Raw genomic sequence first — 9245 nt, 5'->3', positions numbered from 1 at the left:
ATCTACAGCTTTGACACTTTTTATAAGTTTTATCATTATCATCGTATTGCAAGATTTACCAGAAAAGATGCATTTTCGGTCTGAAGCATACTTTTAAGAAACAAAATTTGTTCTACAAAGTTGTTCTGGACTTGGGCCCTTATTTTAGAGTTACCGAAAAATAAGGTGGGCCATTTTATAAAAATGTGAAATTTTATTTTTTTTATTTTGCGGAATATTGACATAAAATGTTCTACAAAGTTGTAGCGCAGCTTTTTCCAATCAACTTGTATAGAGTAATTTTACTTACCAGGATTAGGGTGTCCCTCAAAAAACAATATTTATGATCTGCTCATTTCATTTTTTATTTTTCACGGATGTCACCTTCTGAAGACTTTTGGGGCTTTTTAAAACGCGTGTTTTTCCATAAGAATATCGTCTGTATCTTCTTCCGTTGTCGAGTTATATTAATTTATTTGAAAAAACATGATTTTAGTAAAATTGATAAAACTTGAAATAAAAAAACAACATGTCCCCAATTTTTTTACATTATAAAGAATATTAATTTCTCTTTCAGATGCCGTGTGAATATATTTTTTTGGTCTGCCCTAACCGGAGATATAAACTTATGAAAAAAATGTAATTTTGTCAGAAAAACGATTATAGCTTTTGATCGGAAAAAGATATTGAACATATTTACCCATCAAAAGTTGCATTTTTTGAGCTCTAAAAGTCATCTGAAGTCGACTTTTTCGAGAAATCTAAAACAAAAAAAGTAGATAAAAAAATACTGTTTTTTTTTAGGTACACCCTAATCCAATTAGGTAAAATTGCTCTAAATCAGCAAACTTAAGAGCTACAGAAAAAGTTTTTTTTTAGCTAAATTGATTGGAATAAGCTGCGCTACAGCTTTGTAGAACATAACATGTATATTCCGAGAAATAAAAAATATTTTCTAATTTTTTTTATATGATGGGCCACCCTATTTTTTGGTAGAACCATAATGATGGCTTTACTTTTTCAAACAATTTTGAAGAACAACAGTTTTTCTGAAAAATATAGTTTTGGCGTAAAATTCATCTTTCCGCGTAAATCTGTATCCTGGACCATAGTGCATTGATTCCGGGAATATGCAGCGCGGTTTTGCCGAATATACAAGATCCTCATCCTCCTACGAACAAATCTTCAACACTCTCGGTTTCTATGCCTCCACTACGACGTCTCTCCACCACATCTCCTCTGACTATTTATTATCGGAATGTTCGTGGGCTAAGGACAAAAACGAATACTTTACTCCTCTCTTTTCTTGCCTGCGATTTTGACGTCGTTGTCCTCACAGAGACTTGGTTACACACTGCAATAGCTTCTTCTGAGTTTTCGCGTAATTACGGCCGTTCTTCGTTCACCAGTAATTTGCGACTAGGCGATTGCGACAGCCTCGAACTGCTGTGCGTATTGTTCTACCGCATTTCTCTTTATTTGTTTGCTGCATCTATATACGTCCGAACAGCTACCCTGAAAATTATTCCAGGCACGTAGAATCCATTACTCAAATTCAAAATCAAGCTAATTGCCGTGACTATCAAATCTAGTGTGGAATTATGTTGAGGATACTACAGGATATCTGCCAATCAACGCCTCAACCGAACAAGAACTTGCCCTGGTAGAACGAATGTTATCAACTGGATTATGCCAAGTAAACGACCTTCTAAATGCGAACGGTAAACTTCTTGACTTGTCCAGACTATTGACAGTCCAGAGCCGACTATGAATGTGGCTGGAAGTGAGCTGACAAGTGAAGAAAGGTGTACTTCACCAAAAATGTTCGATTATTTTACACTCTGCTCTGAAGCCTCTTGAAAAAAGAATTCCGAGCCTCTTAAAGGAAGGCTTCAAGCCTTTTGGAAAAAGGCTTCCGAACCACTCGAAGGGAGGCCAAACATTTTGGAAGAAGCCTTCCGAGCTTTTTAAAGAGAGCATTCCGAGCCATTTAGATGAAAGGATGCGTTCAAACCAAGTTTGTTAACGTTAATCAACGATTAACGACGTTACGTTGGATCGTTGACGTTAACATTAACGTTCAACGGAAACTCCGTTCGTGCGTTGAAGGCCTTGGTTAACGACAACGTAAACGTAACTCGCTAATTGACGTTAACGTCCAGCGTTGATTTTCCCGTTGACCAAAGGGAATCAACCTTTTAGTTGTTTTGCACTACTTCAAATTCATAAATTTCACAACTTTTACCTTGATGATATCTAGCAGCCTATTGTTTACGCTAAAACACTTTCTTGGTAGCGATACTCCCCACAAATTTAGAATAAGTTTAATTTGCCTTATGTGTACCCGTGAAGTTTTCACTTGTTGACAAATCCGTTGGCCATGACAACGCCTCCGATTTTTTTTCACTCCTGAGCGAAAATCAACGATGTGGTCATCGTTGCCGTTGACGTTGATTCAACGCTAGGATAGGATGTGCCAAGTAGTCAGTAAAAATCGTACCGATTTTCTGTCACAATCGTACCGGTTGCTGATTGGTTGAAAATGACAATCGATTACTTCGATTGGTGGCGGCGCGTTTTTCGTAGGGCAGCATGTTGTTAGTTTGGCCGTGTTGCAAGTTTGTAAAGTTGATGTTAAGCAAAATTCGTAAATGTTTGAGTTCCTGTTTTTTGGTAAAAATAAATTTATATTGAACTGCAAACGCCATATAAATTATTATCAAGGGTTGTAAAGGTTTAAAACTGTTCATTTTAAACATTATCATTCTCCTTTCTGTCATTTTCAATCTCAAAATCATATTTTCATTAGCGAAAACTTATCTCTGTTAGTCTTTCACTTCTCTTACATAAACAATGGATGGAACGGAAAGAAAAACATCAAGTTTTGATGCATGATATTTGAAAGATTTTGTACCAAATTACTTTGGCTGCACTGGCGACCACCTCATCAGAGCAATTGACTAAAAAACAACACGGCAGTCTGAATTGAGTTGTCACATCCTATCCTAGATTCAACGATGCTTCGTTTACGTTGACGTTTATTTGCTGAAAATTCAACGCAACGCCGTTGACGTTAGATGCTCATAAAAAACGTTAACGGCGTTAATCGTTGATTAACGTTAACAACCCTGGCCAAACCATTTTAAGGTTTCTGAGCCTCTTTGAAGAAGGCTTTCGAGAGTACGGTTCCAAGCCTCCTGAAAGAAAAATTCCGAGCCTCTTTGAAGAATGGCGTCCAAACCTCTTGAAAGAAGCCTTCCGAGCCTTTTAAAAGAAGGAGAAAATAAAAAAGAAAGTTTTAAGCAAAAAGCTTGGAAGGAAGTTGGCTTCTAAGCCTCTTGAAAGGAGACCCTTTTGAAGGAGGCTTTCGAGCCTCTTGAAAAATGTCTTCGAAGTCCTTTGAAAAGATCCTTCCGACTTTTACAAGAAGCAGAAAAAAAAGTTTATAGAAAAAAGCTTAAAAGAAGGCTTCCGGGGCTCTTGAAAGAAAGTTTCCAAACCTCTTAAAATGAAGCTTACGGGCCTCTTGAAAAAAACACTTCCGAACCTCTTGAAAGGTGTCCTCCAAGCTGTCTGGAAGGAGGCTCCCGAAAAGCGTAGAAAGATGCTTCCAATTACTTTGCAACGAAGCAATTGAGCTTTTCGGGAAAAGGTTTTCATGTCTCTCAAATGGAGGCTTCCGAATCTGTAGACTCTAGATTTTAATCAAGAATCATATTCTTAACACATTATTCAACATTCTGTTTTAATCAGGTAGATTGCACATTTTTTTTTCAAATTTGTTCGTTTGAGGTTTTGTCCTTTTGATCTTTTTTCATGCAGCCCTTCATCCATTGTACTGGTTGTGGAGGGCAGGATTCAATAGGACATGATTTACTATATTATGTACAAGACAAGTTTTGAAATAAAAAAAATACAACATTGTCAAAACTTTAACATTAAGTTTTTATAAAAAATGTAATTCATCCGCCATTACGCAGTTTTGTCCGAGGTACACCTTGGATCTAGTGAAGGTACCGCCAGGGGTACATGTACACCAGGCTGAAAACCGCTGCTCTACACTGCTAAAAAAGTTTACACACAAAAGACTTTGAAGTATGCTTTTTTGACTATAAAGTATTCAATTATGACTTCAAAGTACTCTCTTTCGTGAGAGAATGGGACTACAAATAAAAAGGAATAAATATTATTTACAATTATAACTATCTTTTATTCACAAATGAATAACATTTATGCATAAAACAGGAAAGTGTGTAGAACTTATTCTTTTTATGCGTCAAATTTTACTCCTTTTGTGGGTAGTCCCATTCTCCCGGAAAAGAGTGTATTTCTGCCCAAAAGAGCATACTTTCAGCTGTGCGTGTAGGGCGAACTGTATAAAATGGTTATGGTTATTTTCCGGAAGGTCGTCTGGTGACCATCTGCGTTCGTAGCTTTGTAAGAACATTTCTAATATTTAGAAAAAAAAAATCTGCCCTGCACTTGAAACATTTTTTTCAAAACGACCATTTTTACCGACATTCAAATTTTTTCTTCACTTTATTATAGTGACAGACTGTCAGAAGTCATTTAGAAAAAACGCGTTGCTCTAGGACAGCGGTTCTCAACCTTTTTCACGCGTGGTACCCCTTTAAGCCTTTGCGTTGTTTGAGGTACCCCCAGTTTTTTTTATGGATTTGAAAGCTTCTATGGCTTCTACCAAACCGACCTCCGACGAAACTTCGAAGATTTAATTTATATATCTTCCGCTGAAAGACCACAATGACCGTGTTCGATTCCTGGTCAGGTTTAGAAATATTTCTTACCGTCCCTGTGCAAAAAAGTTTCAACTTGTTAGCCTCAAGATAATATGAATGCAAAAATAAATGTCTTTGAAACATCGCAGTTGATAACATGTTCCTTAGGAACTCTAAGCTGCTACGCGGCAGTGCATCTGTAGAAATGTATGCCAACAAAGAAAAAAAAAACATCCATAATTGAGAGAATATTTCAAAAATCTGATTATGTTTATTAGTTCCAGAAAATATTTTAAGAATCCCGAACGAAACGTTGGAATTCTGAACAGAATTCCAGGTGTACTCAGTGTTCTTTTCTGAAAAGTTGGATTTATTCTTCTCCAAAATATGATAAACGTGTTAAATTTGGATGGACCTATTTAAAATGAAGTATTTTAATTAAGTTTATAACACTGCGATGTTCATCCTAGGCCTTCCACAGCGCAGCGGAAATATGAAATGCTACAAAGCTGATCATGCTGAATGTGACTGGGTTTGAGACGATATCTGTTATTGTCTATTCATGTTTAATGCCTAGTCAATGAAGTCAAGTATGTATAACGATTGTTTATTGTTTTTTTTTTCATTTAAAAAATGGATATGGCTGAAAAGTATATGCCTGATACTGGACTGTAGATAGATTTCTAATCGTTTAAAAATGGCGACACTGGTGTCTGAGTGGTTTGCATGTCTGCTTCTCATTCCAGTGTGGCTGGGCTCAATCTCAGTCGGCACCGTTGATATTTGAAAAGACGGAAAACGTTGGATCATGCCTTCTTTCCAATGATGATGAAGCAACAATAGATCACAACCATATACCATCAGGTGTGGTTCCTTTTTGACCCGGGATTATGTTTCGATGTTTCGATTTTAAAGAAAACTCGCGTTGCACTTCTCTTTAAAGGTTTGGAAAGATTAGCACAAGATTGTCAAAAAAGCACTGTCCAACGTTCACTCCCTTTCCTGAGCAGATCTAATTCACTACAAAGCATAAATTCCGAATGAATAATCAACATGCTTGTTATGTTCAGCAGTTAATTCAAAAGTATGAAATTGCTAGTGTCGCTCCTGTTCGCATGACCAACATGACTTATGCTACCTGTTGATGCTGTTGGTTTGCGTGGGAGTGCTTTCAGATTCGTCAAATCGATGTTTGATACTTTGTTTACAAAAGCAGATAAGTCGCTTTGAAAATTTGGTATTGAATTATTAATAATGACAATTGTGCGTTGCTTCCGTATGAGTGGTGTGCCCTTGAAAACTCGAGTACTTTCTAATTTAGATTGCGTAAGGCTTGTCCGAACGAACACGGATTTCCGGATAAACTGACACGGTTGATCAAAGCGACAATGGATCGGGTGATGTGCGTAGTTCGAGTTTCAGGGGCATTCTCGAGTCCCTTCGAAACGCGCAGAGGGTTACGGCAAGGTGATGGTCTTTCATGTCTGCTATTCAACATCGCTTTGGAAGGGGTAATACGAAGAGCAGGGATTAACACGAGTGGTACAATTTTCAATAAGTCCGTCCAGCTATTTGGCTTCGCCGACGACATAGATATTATGGCACGTAACTTTGAGAAGATGTAGGAAGCCTACATCAGACTGAAGAGGGAAGTCAAGCGAATCGGACTAGTCATTAACACGTCGAAGACAAAGTACATGATAGGAAGAAGTTCAAGAGAAGACAATGTGAGCCACCCACCGCGAGTTTGCATCGGTGGTGACGTAATCGAGATGGTAGAAGAATTTGTGTACTTGGGCTCACTGGTGACTGCCGAAAATGATACCAGCAGAGAAATTCGGAGACGCATAGTGGCTGGAAATCGTACGTACTTTGGACTCCGCAAGACGCTCCGATCGAATAGAGTTCTCCGCCGTACCAAACTGGCAATCTACAAAACGCTCATTAGATCGGTAGTCCTCTACGGGCACGAGACCTGGACGATGCTCGTGGAGGACCAACGCGCACTTGGAGTTTTTGAAAGAAAAGTGCTGCGTACCATCTATGGTGGGATGCAGATGGCGGACGGTACGTGGAGGAGGCGAATGAACCACGAGTAGCATGAGCTGCTGAGAGAACCATCCATCGTTCACTCCACGAAAATCGGACGACTGCGGTGGGCCGGGCTGCCGATCTGCTTAGCTTCCCTCTTTAGTCTGATGTAGACTTCCTCCATCTTCTCAAAGTTACGTGCCATAATGTCTATGTCGTCGGTGAAGCCAAATAGCTGGACGGACTTATTGAAAATTGTACTACTCGTGTTAATCCCTGCTCTTCGTATTACCCCTTCCAAAGCGATGTTGAATAGCAGACACGAAAGACCATCACCTCGCCATAACCCTCTGCGCGTTTCGAAGGGACTCGAGAATGCCCCTGAAACTCGAACTACGCACATCACCCGATCCATCGTCGCCTTAATGAACCGTATCAGTTTATCCGGAAATCCGTGTTTGTGCATTAGCTGCCATAGCTGGTCCCGATCGATTGTATCATATGCGGCTTTAAAGTCGATGAATAGATGATGTGTGGGCACATTGTTTTCGCGGCATTTCTGCAGTACTTGACGAATGGCGAACACCTGGTCCGTGGTGGAGCGTTCGCCCATAAAACCTGCTTGGTACTGCCCCACGAACTCCCTTGCAATTGGTGTCGACGGCATACCATTTGGGAGAGTACCTTGCAGGCGGCGTTCAGAAATGTGATTGCGCGGTAGTTGCTACAATCCAGCTTATCGCCCTTTTTGTAAATGGGACACACGACATCTTCCATCCACTCCTGCGGCAAAACTTTCCCTTTTTGTGGCACAGACCTGTTGGTCCATATATGCGGCAAAACTTCCTCCTCCCAAATCTTGATAATGACAGTACAGCGCTTTAGCCAGTGCCTCACCACCGTGTTTAAATAGCTCTCCTGGTAGTTGGTCAACCCTAGAGGCTTTGTTGTTCTTCATCTAGCCAATCTCCTCCTGGATTTCCTGGAGATACGGGGCCGGTAAAATTATGTCCTGCGCGCGTTCTCCCAGGTCCAGCGCCATACCGCCATCTTCTTCTGCCACATCCTTTGGATCACCTCACGCTCGTTCGTAAGAAGATTCCCGTTTATTTCCTGACACATATCAGGCTGTGGCACGTGGCCCTTACGTGAACGGTTCAACTTCTCATAGAACTTTCGTGTGTTATTGGCGCGGTACAGTTGCTCCGTTTCTTCACGGTCGATCTTCCTGCTGGCGCTTTTTCCTCCGGAAAACCGAGTTTTGTCTGTTCCGCGCCCGTTTATATCGTGCCTCGTTTGCCCTCGTGCGGTGTTGCAGCAATCTCGCCCATGCTGCATTCTTCTCTTCCACTAACTGCTCATATTCGGCGTTATACCAGTCGTTTCTCTGATTCGGGGGCACCGTGAATATGTACATTATGTGGAAGATTATTATTTAAAAAAAATGGTAACTTCTTTCCTTCGATGGGACTCGAACCCACGACCCTCAGTACGCTAGACTAGTGCTTTTAACCAACTTAACTAAGGAGGACCTCGCAACTTAGTTAGTTGGAGAAAAGCACCAGTCTAGCGTACTGAGAGTCGTGGGTTCGAGTCCCATCGAAGGAAAGTGGTTACCTCTAATCTTCTTCTTCTTATTGGCATTACATCCGCACACTGGGACAGAGCCGCCTCGCAGCTTAGTGTTTATTAAGCACTTCCACAGTTATTAACTGCGAGGTTTCTAAGCCAGGTTACCATTTTTGCCTTCGTATATCATGAGGCTAGCACGATGATACTTTTATGCCCAGGGAAGTCGAGACAATTTCCAATCCGAAAATTGCCTAGACCGGCACCGGGAATCGAATCCAGCCACCCTCAGCATTGTCTTGCTTTGTAGTCGCGTGTCTTACCGTACGGCTAATGAGGGCCCACGGTTACCTCTAATACCTTTTTTCAAATCAAAATCTTGTACATATTCACATCTGAGTTTTCAGAACATTGTAAATTAATGTCCAAGTTGGGTGGCAAATAACTTTGATTGAATTGATGTCGTTTTTACCCACCCACGTTGTCCATTTCCGCACACTTTTTTTTCGGGATTTTTTCAGCTTGATTTTCATTATCATAAAAATTAAAATAAAAGATAATTTTCTTGATTGATGACTTGTGAGGGAAGTCAGATTTTTTCTTTTTTTGAAAAAGATGTTTAATTTTGATACACATAGTTAAGTTTGCCATTTTAGGATTTTTAAGGAAAAATTGCGAAAAAAAATTCGGCTGCCGGTGGGACTTGAACCCACACTTTTCCATTTAGTACACGGACGTATTACCAATTATACAACAGCTGGCCTTGCGAGAAGTTGTTCCAGAACCAGCTAATACCGATGGGATATCAGTCAATTCCCCGTATCTATCGAATCTGCTTTGGAAACATTTCACACCCTGTTCTCTCTACCCAACTATGTGTATCAGAATTGAACAACAGTCGGTTGCGTTTGATTCACAAACATGTGCTTC

This window comes from Armigeres subalbatus, chromosome 3 (assembly GCF_024139115.2).
Source record: "Armigeres subalbatus isolate Guangzhou_Male chromosome 3, GZ_Asu_2, whole genome shotgun sequence".
Classification (NCBI taxonomy): domain Eukaryota; kingdom Metazoa; phylum Arthropoda; class Insecta; order Diptera; family Culicidae; genus Armigeres; species Armigeres subalbatus.
The sequence above is the reverse complement of the archived record's forward strand: the minus strand, read 5'-3'. Positions refer to the sequence as shown.